At 47.6% G+C, this 15765-nt stretch overlaps 10 non-coding genes across 10 annotated transcripts; all 10 read left to right on the top strand.

The window, feature by feature from the left end:
- The first annotated feature begins 1294 nt into the window (after positions 1-1294).
- On the top strand, positions 1295-1485 carry LOC142729777 (U2 spliceosomal RNA). Its single transcript, XR_012878476.1, has one exon. It is a non-coding gene; the product is annotated as a U2 spliceosomal RNA (small nuclear RNA).
- A 1300-nt stretch (positions 1486-2785) lies between these two features.
- On the top strand, positions 2786-2976 carry LOC142729973 (U2 spliceosomal RNA). The gene has a single exon (XR_012878653.1). It is a non-coding gene; the product is annotated as a U2 spliceosomal RNA (small nuclear RNA).
- Positions 2977-4260: 1284 nt separating this feature from the next.
- LOC142729776 (U2 spliceosomal RNA) lies at positions 4261-4451 on the top strand. The gene has a single exon (XR_012878475.1). It is a non-coding gene; the product is annotated as a U2 spliceosomal RNA (small nuclear RNA).
- A 1296-nt stretch (positions 4452-5747) lies between these two features.
- Positions 5748-5938, top strand: LOC142729773 (U2 spliceosomal RNA). The gene has a single exon (XR_012878473.1). It is a non-coding gene; the product is annotated as a U2 spliceosomal RNA (small nuclear RNA).
- A 1280-nt stretch (positions 5939-7218) lies between these two features.
- LOC142729772 (U2 spliceosomal RNA) lies at positions 7219-7409 on the top strand. Its single transcript, XR_012878472.1, has one exon. It is a non-coding gene; the product is annotated as a U2 spliceosomal RNA (small nuclear RNA).
- Positions 7410-8694: 1285 nt separating this feature from the next.
- Positions 8695-8885, top strand: LOC142729771 (U2 spliceosomal RNA). Its single transcript, XR_012878471.1, has one exon. It is a non-coding gene; the product is annotated as a U2 spliceosomal RNA (small nuclear RNA).
- A 1284-nt stretch (positions 8886-10169) lies between these two features.
- LOC142729770 (U2 spliceosomal RNA) lies at positions 10170-10360 on the top strand. Its single transcript, XR_012878470.1, has one exon. It is a non-coding gene; the product is annotated as a U2 spliceosomal RNA (small nuclear RNA).
- A 1288-nt stretch (positions 10361-11648) lies between these two features.
- LOC142729769 (U2 spliceosomal RNA) lies at positions 11649-11839 on the top strand. Its single transcript, XR_012878469.1, has one exon. It is a non-coding gene; the product is annotated as a U2 spliceosomal RNA (small nuclear RNA).
- A 1304-nt stretch (positions 11840-13143) lies between these two features.
- On the top strand, positions 13144-13334 carry LOC142729768 (U2 spliceosomal RNA). Its single transcript, XR_012878468.1, has one exon. It is a non-coding gene; the product is annotated as a U2 spliceosomal RNA (small nuclear RNA).
- Positions 13335-14622: 1288 nt separating this feature from the next.
- Positions 14623-14813, top strand: LOC142729767 (U2 spliceosomal RNA). Its single transcript, XR_012878467.1, has one exon. It is a non-coding gene; the product is annotated as a U2 spliceosomal RNA (small nuclear RNA).
- Positions 14814-15765: the final 952 nt, after the last annotated feature.

Genomic DNA, 15765 nt, shown 5'->3' with positions numbered 1-15765 from the left:
AGCAGATTCCAAAAGTGTTTTTTGTCTTTGCTATTGTTTCTGTCTTTCTGAAGGGATCTCCCCTTTTAATCCCATTATTTCAACACCTGTTGGACAATGCATGAGTGATAATGAGCTCATTGATTAAATGCAATTAATGAATAGATTGCCACCTCTTGTTGTGTGTCGTCTGTGTTTCTGTGTTTCCGGCATTTCACATTGGAACACCTCATTCACCTTCCTTGTCTTCTCTCCGCCCTCCCTTTTAGGTAAGTTAAAGAGCTGCACCTGAGCCAGCCACTGATTGATTGATTGATTGATTGATTGATTGATTGATTGATTGATTGATTGATTGATTGATTGATTGATTGATTGATGCAGCACAACAGTCAAATAGTGGAGTGGAGTAGGGGAACAGCAAACAGCCAATAAAGCAGCCCGCCCGCTCGCCTGCCCGCCACAATGGACCTACCTGTGTACACTAGATGGATGTGATGGAATGTACTGTCGTCCCTACATTTCAAGAAGAAGTAAGAATTGCAGTTGCAACAAAGCCTTGCTTGCCTACAAAGAGAGCAGCAATTTGGATTTGTTACTATGTTACCTAGAAGAATAACAAACTGTGCAAGGATGGAGGTTGTAGGAGCAAGGAGAAGTTGTCTGTAAAGTTGGTGGATGCCTATTTTCCATTTTGCAGTCCCTTGTCTCCCTCTTGTGGCCTCCTGGAGGCAACTAGCTGTGCAAAAAAAAGACAGCCTGGCGGCCGGCTGTTGCAGTGTTGCCCTCTCAGGCAACACTGAGTGACTGACTGAGCCTCACCGTCTTATATAAAGTTCAGACGGAACTTTGCACGTGTCATAGTGGAGCCCTCAGGATTCCAGAGCCAGCTTTCTGACATCATAATGGGGCCTCAGAGATAAAAGCCTGGGCCCAGGCAGTGTTGGTCAGTGCTGCTCAGCAGGCAGCACTGGACTGGACTGGATTACAGCTGATACAAGGTGTGAAGGAACAAGGGGTGGCTGTGGGCATGCACTTGCTGCCGCTGCCAGTGTTTATCTGCATGGCAGCAGGGCATTTGGGCGTTGCCAGGAAGGCGTTTTTATGTAGATTCCTCCTCTTTCAGCACTGCATTGTGGTGCAAGCAAAAGAAGCAAATCCTGTCTGGCTTCCTCTCCGGCCTTTATTCACCTCCCGTGTAGCTGTGAGTGTGTGAGCCTGCAGGGCCCCATGGAATTGCCTAGAAGTAGGCTGAATCGCTGCAAGGGCTGAACAGCAGTATCGGGCAGGCTCGGGCAACGCGCGGCCCGTTCGGGTTATCGCTTCTCGGCCTTTTGGCTAAGATCAAGTGTAGTATCTGTTCTTATCAGTTTAATATCTGATACGTCCCCTATCTGGGGACCATATATTAAATGGATTTTTAGAACAGGGAGATGGAAATAGAGCTTGCTCTGTCCACTCCACGCATTGACCTGGTATTGCAGTATTTCCAGGACCGGTGCACCCTTTCCTTATGTGTTGACTAAAAGCAGATTCCAAAAGTGTTTTTTGTCTTTGCTATTGTTTCTGTCTTTCTGAAGGGATCTCCCCTTTTAATCCCATTATTTCAACACCTGTTGGACAATGCATGAGTGATAATGAGCTCATTGATTAAATGCAATTAATGAATAGATTGCCACCTCTTGTTGTGTGTCGTCTGTGTTTCTGTGTTTCCGGCATTTCACATTGGAACACCTCATTCACCTTCCTTGTCTTCTCTCCACCCTCCCTTTTAGGTAAGTTAAAGAGCTGCACCTGAGCCAGCCACTGATTGATTGATTGATTGATTGATTGATTGATTGATTGATTGATTGATTGATTGATTGATTGATGCAGCACAACAGTCAAATAGTGGAGTGGAGTAGGGGAACAGCAAACAGCCAATAAAGCAGCCCGCCCGCTCGCCTGCCCGCCACAATGGACCTACCTGTGTACACTAGATGGATGTGATGGAATGTACTGTCGTCCCTACATTTCAAGAAGAAGTAAGAATTGCAGTTGCAACAAAGCCTTGCTTGCCTACAAAGAGAGCAGCAATTTGGATTTGTTACTATGTTACCTAGAAGAATAACAAACTGTGCAAGGATGGAGGTTGTAGGAGCAAGGAGAAGTTGTCTGTAAAGTTGGTGGATGCCTATTTTCCATTTTGCAGTCCCTTGTCTCCCTCTTGTGGCCTCCTGGAGGCAACTAGCTGTGCAAAAAAAAGACAGCCTGGCGGCCGGCTGTTGCAGTGTTGCCCTCTCAGGCAACACTGAGTGACTGACTGAGCCTCACCGTCTTATATAAAGTTCAGACGGAACTTTGCACGTGTCATAGTGGAGCCCTCAGGATTCCAGAGCCAGCTTTCTGACATCATAATGGGGCCTCAGAGATAAAAGCCTGGGCCCAGGCAGTGTTGGTCAGTGCTGCTCAGCAGGCAGCACTGGACTGGACTGGATTACAGCTGATACAAGGTGTGAAGGAACAAGGGGTGGCTGTGGGCATGCACTTGCTGCCGCTGCCAGTGTTTATCTGCATGGCAGCAGGGCATTTGGGCGTTGCCAGGAAGGCGTTTTTATGTAGATTCCTCCTCTTTCAGCACTGCATTGTAGTGCAAGCAAAAGAAGCAAATCCTGTCTGGCTTCCTCTCCGGCCTTTATTCACCTCCTGTGTAGCTGTGAGTGTGTGAGCCTGCAGGGCCCCATGGAATTGCCTAGAAGTAGGCTGAATCGCTGCAAGGGCTGAACAGCAGTATCGGGCAGGCTCGGGCAACGCGCGGCCCGTTCGGGTTATCGCTTCTCGGCCTTTTGGCTAAGATCAAGTGTAGTATCTGTTCTTATCAGTTTAATATCTGATACGTCCCCTATCTGGGGACCATATATTAAATGGATTTTTAGAACAGGGAGATGGAAATAGAGCTTGCTCTGTCCACTCTACGCATTGACCTGGTATTGCAGTATTTCCAGGACCGGTGCACCCTTTCCTTATGTGTTGACTAAAAGCAGATTCCAAAAGTGTTTTTTGTCTTTGCTATTGTTTCTGTCTTTCTGAAGGGATCTCCCCTTTTAATCCCATTATTTCAACACCTGTTGGACAATGCATGAGTGATAATGAGCTCATTGATTAAATGCAATTAATGAATAGATTGCCACCTCTTGTTGTGTGTCGTGTGTGTTTCTGTGTTTCCGGCATTTCACATTGGAACACCTCATTCACCTTCCTTGTCTTCTCTCCGCCCTCCCTTTTAGGTAAGTTAAAGAGCTGCACCTGAGCCAGCCACTGATTGATTGATTGATTGATTGATTGATTGATTGATTGATTGATTGATGCAGCACAACAGTCAAATAGTGGAGTGGAGTAGGGGAACAGCAAACAGCCAATAAAGCAGCCCGCCCGCTCGCCTGCCCGCCACAATGGACCTACCTGTGTACACTAGATGGATGTGATGGAATGTACTGTCGTCCCTACATTTCAAGAAGAAGTAAGAATTGCAGTTGCAACAAAGCCTTGCTTGCCTACAAAGAGAGCAGCAATTTGGATTTGTTACTATGTTACCTAGAAGAATAACAAACTGTGCAAGGATGGAGGTTGTAGGAGCAAGGAGAAGTTGTCTGTAAAGTTGGTGGATGCCTATTTTCCATTTTGCAGTCCCTTGTCTCCCTCTTGTGGCCTCCTGGAGGCAACTAGCTGTGCAAAAAAAAGACAGCCTGGCGGCCGGCTGTTGCAGTGTTGCCCTCTCAGGCAACACTGAGTGACTGACTGAGCCTCACCGTCTTATATAAAGTTCAGACGGAACTTTGCACGTGTCATAGTGGAGCCCTCAGGATTCCAGAGCCAGCTTTCTGACATCATAATGGGGCCTCAGAGATAAAAGCCTGGGCCCAGGCAGTGTTGGTCAGTGCTGCTCAGCAGGCAGCACTGGACTGGACTGGATTACAGCTGATACAAGGTGTGAAGGAACAAGGGGTGGCTGTGGGCATGCACTTGCTGCCGCTGCCAGTGTTTATCTGCATGGCAGCAGGGCATTTGGGCGTTGCCAGGAAGGCGTTTTTATGTAGATTCCTCCTCTTTCAGCACTGCATTGTGGTGCAAGCAAAAGAAGCAAATCCTGTCTGGCTTCCTCTCCGGCCTTTATTCACCTCCCGTGTAGCTGTGAGTGTGTGAGCCTGCAGGGCCCCATGGAATTGCCTAGAAGTAGGCTGAATCGCTGCAAGGGCTGAACAGCAGTATCGGGCAGGCTCGGGCAACGTGCGGCCCGTTCGGGTTATCGCTTCTCGGCCTTTTGGCTAAGATCAAGTGTAGTATCTGTTCTTATCAGTTTAATATCTGATACGTCCCCTATCTGGGGACCATATATTAAATGGATTTTTAGAACAGGGAGATGGAAATAGAGCTTGCTCTGTCCACTCCACGCATTGACCTGGTATTGCAGTATTTCCAGGACCGGTGCACCCTTTCCTTATGTGTTGACTAAAAGCAGATTCCAAAAGTGTTTTTTGTCTTTGCTATTGTTTCTGTCTTTCTGAAGGGATCTCCCCTTTTAATCCCATTATTTCAACACCTGTTGGACAATGCATGAGTGATAATGAGCTCATTGATTAAATGCAATTAATGAATAGATTGCCACCTCTTGTTGTGTGTCGTCTGTGTTTCTGTGTTTCCGGCATTTCACATTGGAACACCTCATTCACCTTCCTTGTCTTCTCTCCGCCCTCCCTTTTAGGTAAGTTAAAGAGCTGCACCTGAGCCAGCCACTGATTGATTGATTGATTGATTGATTGATTGATTGATTGATTGATTGATTGATTGATTGATGCAGCACAACAGTCAAATAGTGGAGTGGAGTAGGGGAACAGCAAACAGCCAATAAAGCAGCCCGCCCGCTCGCCTGCCCGCCACAATGGACCTACCTGTGTACACTAGATGGATGTGATGGAATGTACTGTCGTCCCTACATTTCAAGAAGAAGTAAGAATTGCAGTTGCAACAAAGCCTTGCTTGCCTACAAAGAGAGCAGCAATTTGGATTTGTTACTATGTTACCTAGAAGAATAACAAACTGTGCAAGGATGGAGGTTGTAGGAGCAAGGAGAAGTTGTCTGTAAAGTTGGTGGATGCCTATTTTCCATTTTGCAGTCCCTTGTCTCCCTCTTGTGGCCTCCTGGAGGCAACTAGCTGTGCAAAAAAAAGACAGCCTGGCGGCCGGCTGTTGCAGTGTTGCCCTCTCAGGCAACACTGAGTGACTGACTGAGCCTCAGCGTCTTATATAAAGTTCAGACGGAACTTTGCACGTGTCATAGTGGAGCCCTCAGGATTCCAGAGCCAGCTTTCTGACATCATAATGGGGCCTCAGAGATAAAAGCCTGGGCCCAGGCAGTGTTGGTCAGTGCTGCTCAGCAGGCAGCACTGGACTGGACTGGATTACAGCTGATACAAGGTGTGAAGGAACAAGGGGTGGCTGTGGGCATGCACTTGCTGCCGCTGCCAGTGTTTATCTGCATGGCAGCAGGGCATTTGGGCGTTGCCAGGAAGGCGTTTTTATGTAGATTCCTCCTCTTTCAGCACTGCATTGTGGTGCAAGCAAAAGAAGCAAATCCTGTCTGGCTTCCTCTCCGGCCTTTATTCACCTCCCGTGTAGCTGTGAGTGTGTGAGCCTGCAGGGCCCCATGGAATTGCCTAGAAGTAGGCTGAATCGCTGCAAGGGCTGAACAGCAGTATCGGGCAGGCTCGGGCAACGCGCGGCCCGTTCGGGTTATCGCTTCTCGGCCTTTTGGCTAAGATCAAGTGTAGTATCTGTTCTTATCAGTTTAATATCTGATACGTCCCCTATCTGGGGACCATATATTAAATGGATTTTTAGAACAGGGAGATGGAAATAGAGCTTGCTCTGTCCACTCCACGCATTGACCTGGTATTGCAGTATTTCCAGGACCGGTGCACCCTTTCCTTATGTGTTGACTAAAAGCAGATTCCAAAAGTGTTTTTTGTCTTTGCTATTGTTTCTGTCTTTCTGAAGGGATCTCCCCTTTTAATCCCATTATTTCAACACCTGTTGGACAATGCATGAGTGATAATGAGCTCATTGATTAAATGCAATTAATGAATAGATTGCCACCTCTTGTTGTGTGTCGTCTGTGTTTCTGTGTTTCCGGCATTTCACATTGGAACACCTCATTCACCTTCCTTGTCTTCTCTCCGCCCTCCCTTTTAGGTAAGTTAAAGAGCTGCACCTGAGCCAGCCACTGATTGATTGATTGATTGATTGATTGATTGATTGATTGATTGATGCAGCACAACAGTCAAATAGTGGAGTGGAGTAGGGGAACAGCAAACAGCCAATAAAGCAGCCCGCCCGCTCGCCTGCCCGCCACAATGGACCTACCTGTGTACACTAGATGGATGTGATGGAATGTACTGTCGTCCCTACATTTCAAGAAGAAGTAAGAATTGCAGTTGCAACAAAGCCTTGCTTGCCTACAAAGAGAGCAGCAATTTGGATTTGTTACTATGTTACCTAGAAGAATAACAAACTGTGCAAGGATGGAGGTTGTAGGAGCAAGGAGAAGTTGTCTGTAAAGTTGGTGGATGCCTATTTTCCATTTTGCAGTCCCTTGTCTCCCTCTTGTGGCCTCCTGGAGGCAACTAGCTGTGCAAAAAAAAGACAGCCTGGCGGCCGGCTGTTGCAGTGTTGCCCTCTCAGGCAACACTGAGTGACTGACTGAGCCTCACCGTCTTATATAAAGTTCAGACGGAACTTTGCACGTGTCATAGTGGAGCCCTCAGGATTCCAGAGCCAGCTTTCTGACATCATAATGGGGCCTCAGAGATAAAAGCCTGGGCCCAGGCAGTGTTGGTCAGTGCTGCTCAGCAGGCAGCACTGGACTGGACTGGATTACAGCTGATACAAGGTGTGAAGGAACAAGGGGTGGCTGTGGGCATGCACTTGCTGCCGCTGCCAGTGTTTATCTGCATGGCAGCAGGGCATTTGGGCGTTGCCAGGAAGGCGTTTTTATGTAGATTCCTCCTCTTTCAGCACTGCATTGTGGTGCAAGCAAAAGAAGCAAATCCTGTCTGGCTTCCTCTCCGGCCTTTATTCACCTCCCGTGTAGCTGTGAGTGTGTGAGCCTGCAGGGCCCCATGGAATTGCCTAGAAGTAGGCTGAATCGCTGCAAGGGCTGAACAGCAGTATCGGGCAGGCTCGGGCAACGCGCGGCCCGTTCGGGTTATCGCTTCTCGGCCTTTTGGCTAAGATCAAGTGTAGTATCTGTTCTTATCAGTTTAATATCTGATACGTCCCCTATCTGGGGACCATATATTAAATGGATTTTTAGAACAGGGAGATGGAAATAGAGCTTGCTCTGTCCACTCCACGCATTGACCTGGTATTGCAGTATTTCCAGGACCGGTGCACCCTTTCCTTATGTGTTGACTAAAAGCAGATTCCAAAAGTGTTTTTTGTCTTTGCTATTGTTTCTGTCTTTCTGAAGGGATCTCCCCTTTTAATCCCATTATTTCAACACCTGTTGGACAATGCATGAGTGATAATGAGCTCATTGATTAAATGCAATTAATGAATAGATTGCCACCTCTTGTTGTGTGTCGTCTGTGTTTCTGTGTTTCCGGCATTTCACATTGGAACACCTCATTCACCTTCCTTGTCTTCTCTCCGCCCTCCCTTTTAGGTAAGTTAAAGAGCTGCACCTGAGCCAGCCACTTGATTGATTGATTGATTGATTGATTGATTGATTGATTGATTGATTGATGCAGCACAACAGTCAAATAGTGGAGTGGAGTAGGGGAACAGCAAACAGCCAATAAAGCAGCCCGCCCGCTCGCCTGCCCGCCACAATGGACCTACCTGTGTACACTAGATGGATGTGATGGAATGTACTGTCGTCCCTACATTTCAAGAAGAAGTAAGAATTGCAGTTGCAACAAAGCCTTGCTTGCCTACAAAGAGAGCAGCAATTTGGATTTGTTACTATGTTACCTAGAAGAATAACAAACTGTGCAAGGATGGAGGTTGTAGGAGCAAGGAGAAGTTGTCTGTAAAGTTGGTGGATGCCTATTTTCCATTTTGCAGTCCCTTGTCTCCCACTTGTGGCCTCCTGGAGGCAACTAGCTGTGCAAAAAAAAGACAGCCTGGCGGCCGGCTGTTGCAGTGTTGCCCTCTCAGGCAACACTGAGTGACTGACTGAGCCTCACCGTCTTATATAAAGTTCAGACGGAACTTTGCACGTGTCATAGTGGAGCCCTCAGGATTCCAGAGCCAGCTTTCTGACATCATAATGGGGCCTCAGAGATAAAAGCCTGGGCCCAGGCAGTGTTGGTCAGTGCTGCTCAGCAGGCAGCACTGGACTGGACTGGATTACAGCTGATACAAGGTGTGAAGGAACAAGGGGTGGCTGTGGGCATGCACTTGCTGCCGCTGCCAGTGTTTATCTGCATGGCAGCAGGGCATTTGGGCGTTGCCAGGAAGGCGTTTTTATGTAGATTCCTCCTCTTTCAGCACTGCATTGTGGTGCAAGCAAAAGAAGCAAATCCTGTCTGGCTTCCTCTCCGGCCTTTATTCACCTCCCGTGTAGCTGTGAGTGTGTGAGCCTGCAGGGCCCCATGGAATTGCCTAGAAGTAGGCTGAATCGCTGCAAGGGCTGAACAGCAGTATCGGGCAGGCTCGGGCAACGCGCGGCTCGTTCGGGTTATCGCTTCTCGGCCTTTTGGCTAAGATCAAGTGTAGTATCTGTTCTTATCAGTTTAATATCTGATACGTCCCCTATCTGGGGACCATATATTAAATGGATTTTTAGAACAGGGAGATGGAAATAGAGCTTGCTCTGTCCACTCCACGCATTGACCTGGTATTGCAGTATTTCCAGGACCGGTGCACCCTTTCCTTATGTGTTGACTAAAAGCAGATTCCAAAAGTGTTTTTTGTCTTTGCTATTGTTTCTGTCTTTCTGAAGGGATCTCCCCTTTTAATCCCATTATTTCAACACCTGTTGGACAATGCATGAGTGATAATGAGCTCATTGATTAAATGCAATTAATGAATAGATTGCCACCTCTTGTTGTGTGTCGTCTGTGTTTCTGTGTTTCCGGCATTTCACATTGGAACACCTCATTCACCTTCCTTGTCTTCTCTCCGCCCTCCCTTTTAGGTAAGTTAAAGAGCTGCACCTGAGCCAGCCACTGATTGATTGATTGATTGATTGATTGATTGATTGATTGATTGATTGATGCAGCACAACAGTCAAATAGTGGAGTGGAGTAGGGGAACAGCAAACAGCCAATAAAGCAGCCCGCCCGCTCGCCTGCCCGCCACAATGGACCTACCTGTGTACACTAGATGGATGTGATGGAATGTACTGTCGTCCCTACATTTCAAGAAGAAGTAAGAATTGCAGTTGCAACAAAGCCTTGCTTGCCTACAAAGAGAGCAGCAATTTGGATTTGTTACTATGTTACCTAGAAGAATAACAAACTGTGCAAGGATGGAGGTTGTAGGAGCAAGGAGAAGTTGTCTGTAAAGTTGGTGGATGCCTATTTTCCATTTTGCAGTCCCTTGTCTCCCTCTTGTGGCCTCCTGGAGGCAACTAGCTGTGCAAAAAAAAGACAGCCTGGCGGCCGGCTGTTGCAGTGTTGCCCTCTCAGGCAACACTGAGTGACTGACTGAGCCTCACCGTCTTATATAAAGTTCAGACGGAACTTTGCACGTGTCATAGTGGAGCCCTCAGGATTCCAGAGCCAGCTTTCTGACATCATAATGGGGCCTCAGAGATAAAAGCCTGGGCCCAGGCAGTGTTGGTCAGTGCTGCTCAGCAGGCAGCACTGGACTGGACTGGATTACAGCTGATACAAGGTGTGAAGGAACAAGGGGTGGCTGTGGGCATGCACTTGCTGCCGCTGCCAGTGTTTATCTGCATGGCAGCAGGGCATTTGGGCGTTGCCAGGAAGGCGTTTTTATGTAGATTCCTCCTCTTTCAGCACTGCATTGTGGTGCAAGCAAAAGAAGCAAATCCTGTCTGGCTTCCTCTCCGGCCTTTATTCACCTCCCGTGTAGCTGTGAGTGTGTGAGCCTGCAGGGCCCCATGGAATTGCCTAGAAGTAGGCTGAATCGCTGCAAGGGCTGAACAGCAGTATCGGGCAGGCTCGGGCAACGCGCGGCCCGTTCGGGTTATCGCTTCTCGGCCTTTTGGCTAAGATCAAGTGTAGTATCTGTTCTTATCAGTTTAATATCTGATACGTCCCCTATCTGGGGACCATATATTAAATGGATTTTTAGAACAGGGAGATGGAAATAGAGCTTGCTCTGTCCACTCCACGCATTGACCTGGTATTGCAGTATTTCCAGGACCGGTGCACCCTTTCCTTATGTGTTGACTAAAAGCAGATTCCAAAAGTGTTTTTTGTCTTTGCTATTGTTTCTGTCTTTCTGAAGGGATCTCCCCTTTTAATCCCATTATTTCAACACCTGTTGGACAATGCATGAGTGATAATGAGCTCATTGATTAAATGCAATTAATGAATAGATTGCCACCTCTTGTTGTGTGTCGTCTGTGTTTCTGTGTTTCCGGCATTTCACATTGGAACACCTCATTCACCTTCCTTGTCTTCTCTCCGCCCTCCCTTTTAGGTAAGTTAAAGAGCTGCACCTGAGCCAGCCACTGATTGATTGATTGATTGATTGATTGATTGATTGATTGATTGATTGATTGATGCAGCACAACAGTCAAATAGTGGAGTGGAGTAGGGGAACAGCAAACAGCCAATAAAGCAGCCCGCCCGCTCGCCTGCCCGCCACAATGGACCTACCTGTGTACACTAGATGGATGTGATGGAATGTACTGTCGTCCCTACATTTCAAGAAGAAGTAAGAATTGCAGTTGCAACAAAGCCTTGCTTGCCTACAAAGAGAGCAGCAATTTGGATTTGTTACTATGTTACCTAGAAGAATAACAAACTGTGCAAGGATGGAGGTTGTAGGAGCAAGGAGAAGTTGTCTGTAAAGTTGGTGGATGCCTATTTTCCATTTTGCAGTCCCTTGTCTCCCTCTTGTGGCCTCCTGGAGGCAACTAGCTGTGCAAAAAAAAGACAGCCTGGCGGCCGGCTGTTGCAGTGTTGCCCTCTCAGGCAACACTGAGTGACTGACTGAGCCTCACCGTCTTATATAAAGTTCAGACGGAACTTTGCACGTGTCATAGTGGAGCCCTCAGGATTCCAGAGCCAGCTTTCTGACATCATAATGGGGCCTCAGAGATAAAAGCCTGGGCCCAGGCAGTGTTGGTCAGTGCTGCTCAGCAGGCAGCACTGGACTGGACTGGATTACAGCTGATACAAGGTGTGAAGGAACAAGGGGTGGCTGTGGGCATGCACTTGCTGCCGCTGCCAGTGTTTATCTGCATGGCAGCAGGGCATTTGGGCGTTGCCAGGAAGGCGTTTTTATGTAGATTCCTCCTCTTTCAGCACTGCATTGTGGTGCAAGCAAAAGAAGCAAATCCTGTCTGGCTTCCTCTCCGGCCTTTATTCACCTCCCGTGTAGCTGTGAGTGTGTGAGCCTGCAGGGCCCCATGGAATTGCCTAGAAGTAGGCTGAATCGCTCCAAGGGCTGAACAGCAGTATCGGGCAGGCTCGGGCAACGCGCGGCCCGTTCGGGTTATCGCTTCTCGGCCTTTTGGCTAAGATCAAGTGTAGTATCTGTTCTTATCAGTTTAATATCTGATACGTCCCCTATCTGGGGACCATATATTAAATGGATTTTTAGAACAGGGAGATGGAAATAGAGCTTGCTCTGTCCACTCCACGCATTGACCTGGTATTGCAGTATTTCCAGGACCGGTGCACCCTTTCCTTATGTGTTGACTAAAAGCAGATTCCAAAAGTGTTTTTTGTCTTTGCTATTGTTTCTGTCTTTCTGAAGGGATCTCCCCTTTTAATCCCATTATTTCAACACCTGTTGGACAATGCATGAGTGATAATGAGCTCATTGATTAAATGCAATTAATGAATAGATTGCCACCTCTTGTTGTGTGTCGTCTGTGTTTCTGTGTTTCCGGCATTTCACATTGGAACACCTCATTCACCTTCCTTGTCTTCTCTCCGCCCTCCCTTTTAGGTAAGTTAAAGAGCTGCACCTGAGCCAGCCACTGATTGATTGATTGATTGATTGATTGATTGATTGATTGATTGATTGATTGATTGATTGATTGATTGATGCAGCACAACAGTCAAATAGTGGAGTGGAGTAGGGGAACAGCAAACAGCCAATAAAGCAGCCCGCCCGCTCGCCTGCCCGCCACAATGGACCTACCTGTGTACACTAGATGGATGTGATGGAATGTACTGTTGTCCCTACATTTCAAGAAGAAGTAAGAATTGCAGTTGCAACAAAGCCTTGCTTGCCTACAAAGAGAGCAGCAATTTGGATTTGTTACTATGTTACCTAGAAGAATAACAAACTGTGCAAGGATGGAGGTTGTAGGAGCAAGGAGAAGTTGTCTGTAAAGTTGGTGGATGCCTATTTTCCATTTTGCAGTCCCTTGTCTCCCTCTTGTGGCCTCCTGGAGGCAACTAGCTGTGCAAAAAAAAGACAGCCTGGCGGCCGGCTGTTGCAGTGTTGCCCTCTCAGGCAACACTGAGTGACTGACTGAGCCTCACCGTCTTATATAAAGTTCAGACGGAACTTTGCACGTGTCATAGTGGAGCCCTCAGGATTCCAGAGCCAGCTTTCTGACATCATAATGGGGCCTCAGAGATAAAAGCCTGGGCCCAGGCAGTGTTGGTCAGTGCTGCTCAGCAGGCAGCACTGGACTGGACTGGATTACAGCTGATACAAGGTGTGAAGGAACAAGGGGTGGCTGTGGGCATGCACTTGCTGCCGCTGCCAGTGTTTATCTGCATGGCAGCAGGGCATTTGGGCGTTGCCAGGAAGGCGTTTTTATGTAGATTCCTCCTCTTTCAGCACTGCATTGTGGTGCAAGCAAAAGAAGCAAATCCTGTCTGGCTTCCTCTCCGGCCTTTATTCACCTCCCGTGTAGCTGTGAGTGTGTGAGCCTGCAGGGCCCCATGGAATTGCCTAGAAGTAGGCTGAATCGCTGCAAGGGCTGAACAGCAGTATCGGGCAGGCTCGGGCAACGCGCGGCCCGTTCGGGTTATCGCTTCTCGGCCTTTTGGCTAAGATCAAGTGTAGTATCTGTTCTTATCAGTTTAATATCTGATACGTCCCCTATCTGGGGACCATATATTAAATGGATTTTTAGAACAGGGAGATGGAAATAGAGCTTGCTCTGTCCACTCCACGCATTGACCTGGTATTGCAGTATTTCCAGGACCGGTGCACCCTTTCCTTATGTGTTGACTAAAAGCAGATTCCAAAAGTGTTTTTTGTCTTTGCTATTGTTTCTGTCTTTCTGAAGGGATCTCCCCTTTTAATCCCATTATTTCAACACCTGTTGGACAATGCATGAGTGATAATGAGCTCATTGATTAAATGCAATTAATGAATAGATTGCCACCTCTTGTTGTGTGTCGTCTGTGTTTCTGTGTTTCCGGCATTTCACATTGGAACACCTCATTCACCTTCCTTGTCTTCTCTCCGCCCTCCCTTTTAGGTAAGTTAAAGAGCTGCACCTGAGCCAGCCACTGATTGATTGATTGATTGATTGATTGATTGATTGATTGATTGATTGATTGATGCAGCACAACAGTCAAATAGTGGAGTGGAGTAGGGGAACAGCAAACAGCCAATAAAGCAGCCCGCCCGCTCGCCTGCCCGCCACAATGGACCTACCTGTGTACACTAGATGGATGTGATGGAATGTACTGTCGTCCCTACATTTCAAGAAGAAGTAAGAATTGCAGTTGCAACAAAGCCTTGCTTGCCTACAAAGAGAGCAGCAATTTGGATTTGTTACTATGTTACCTAGAAGAATAACAAACTGTGCAAGGATGGAGGTTGTAGGAGCAAGGAGAAGTTGTCTGTAAAGTTGGTGGATGCCTATTTTCCATTTTGCAGTCCCTTGTCTCCCTCTTGTGGCCTCCTGGAGGCAACTAGCTGTGCAAAAAAAAGACAGCCTGGCGGCCGGCTGTTGCAGTGTTGCCCTCTCAGGCAACACTGAGTGACTGACTGAGCCTCACCGTCTTATATAAAGTTCAGACGGAACTTTGCACGTGTCATAGTGGAGCCCTCAGGATTCCAGAGCCAGCTTTCTGACATCATAATGGGGCCTCAGAGATAAAAGCCTGGGCCCAGGCAGTGTTGGTCAGTGCTGCTCAGCAGGCAGCACTGGACTGGACTGGATTACAGCTGATACAAGGTGTGAAGGAACAAGGGGTGGCTGTGGGCATGCACTTGCTGCCGCTGCCAGTGTTTATCTGCATGGCAGCAGGGCATTTGGGCGTTGCCAGGAAGGCGTTTTTATGTAGATTCCTCCTCTTTCAGCACTGCATTGTGGTGCAAGCAAAAGAAGCAAATCCTGTCTGGCTTCCTCTCCGGCCTTTATTCACCTCCCGTGTAGCTGTGAGTGTGTGAGCCTGCAGGGCCCCATGGAATTGCCTAGAAGTAGGCTGAATCGCTGCAAGGGCTGAACAGCAGTATCGGGCAGGCTCGGGCAACGCGCGGCCCGTTCGGGTTATCGCTTCTCGGCCTTTTGGCTAAGATCAAGTGTAGTATCTGTTCTTATCAGTTTAATATCTGATACGTCCCCTATCTGGGGACCATATATTAAATGGATTTTTAGAACAGGGAGATGGAAATAGAGCTTGCTCTGTCCACTCCACGCATTGACCTGGTATTGCAGTATTTCCAGGACCGGTGCACCCTTTCCTTATGTGTTGACTAAAAGCAGATTCCAAAAGTGTTTTTTGTCTTTGCTATTGTTTCTGTCTTTCTGAAGGGATCTCCCCTTTTAATCCCATTATTTCAACACCTGTTGGACAATGCATGAGTGATAATGAGCTCATTGATTAAATGCAATTAATGAATAGATTGCCACCTCTTGTTGTGTGTCGTCTGTGTTTCTGTGTTTCCGGCATTTCACATTGGAACACCTCATTCACCTTCCTTGTCTTCTCTCCGCCCTCCCTTTTAGGTAAGTTAAAGAGCTGCACCTGAGCCAGCCACTGATTGATTGATTGATTGATTGATTGATTGATTGATTGATTGATTGATTGATTGATTGATTGATGCAGCACAACAGTCAAATAGTGGAGTGGAGTAGGGGAACAGCAAACAGCCAATAAAGCAGCCCGCCCGCTCGCCTGCCCGCCACAATGGACCTACCTGTGTACACTAGATGGATGTGATGGAATGTACTGTCGTCCCTACATTTCAAGAAGAAGTAAGAATTGCAGTTGCAACAAAGCCTTGCTTGCCTACAAAGAGAGCAGCAATTTGGATTTGTTACTATGTTACCTAGAAGAATAACAAACTGTGCAAGGATGGAGGTTGTAGGAGCAAGGAGAAGTTGTCTGTAAAGTTGGTGGATGCCTATTTTCCATTTTGCAGTCCCTTGTCTCCCTCTTGTGGCCTCCTGGAGGCAACTAGCTGTGCAAAAAAAAGACAGCCTGGCGGCCGGCTGTTGCAGTGTTGCCCTCTCAGGCAACACTGAGTGACTGACTGAGCCTCACCGTCTTATATAAAGTTCAGACGGAACTTTGCACGTGTCATAGTGGAGCCCTCAGGATTCCAGAGCCAGCTTTCTGACACCATAATGGGGCCTCAGAGATAAAAGCCTGGGCCCAGGCAGTGTTGGTCAGTGCTGCTCAGCAGGCAGCA

Source organism: Rhinoderma darwinii, unplaced genomic scaffold (genome assembly GCF_050947455.1).
Source record: "Rhinoderma darwinii isolate aRhiDar2 unplaced genomic scaffold, aRhiDar2.hap1 Scaffold_737, whole genome shotgun sequence".
Lineage (NCBI taxonomy): Eukaryota > Metazoa > Chordata > Amphibia > Anura > Rhinodermatidae > Rhinoderma > Rhinoderma darwinii.
This window is presented reverse-complemented; position numbering and strand designations above follow the sequence as displayed.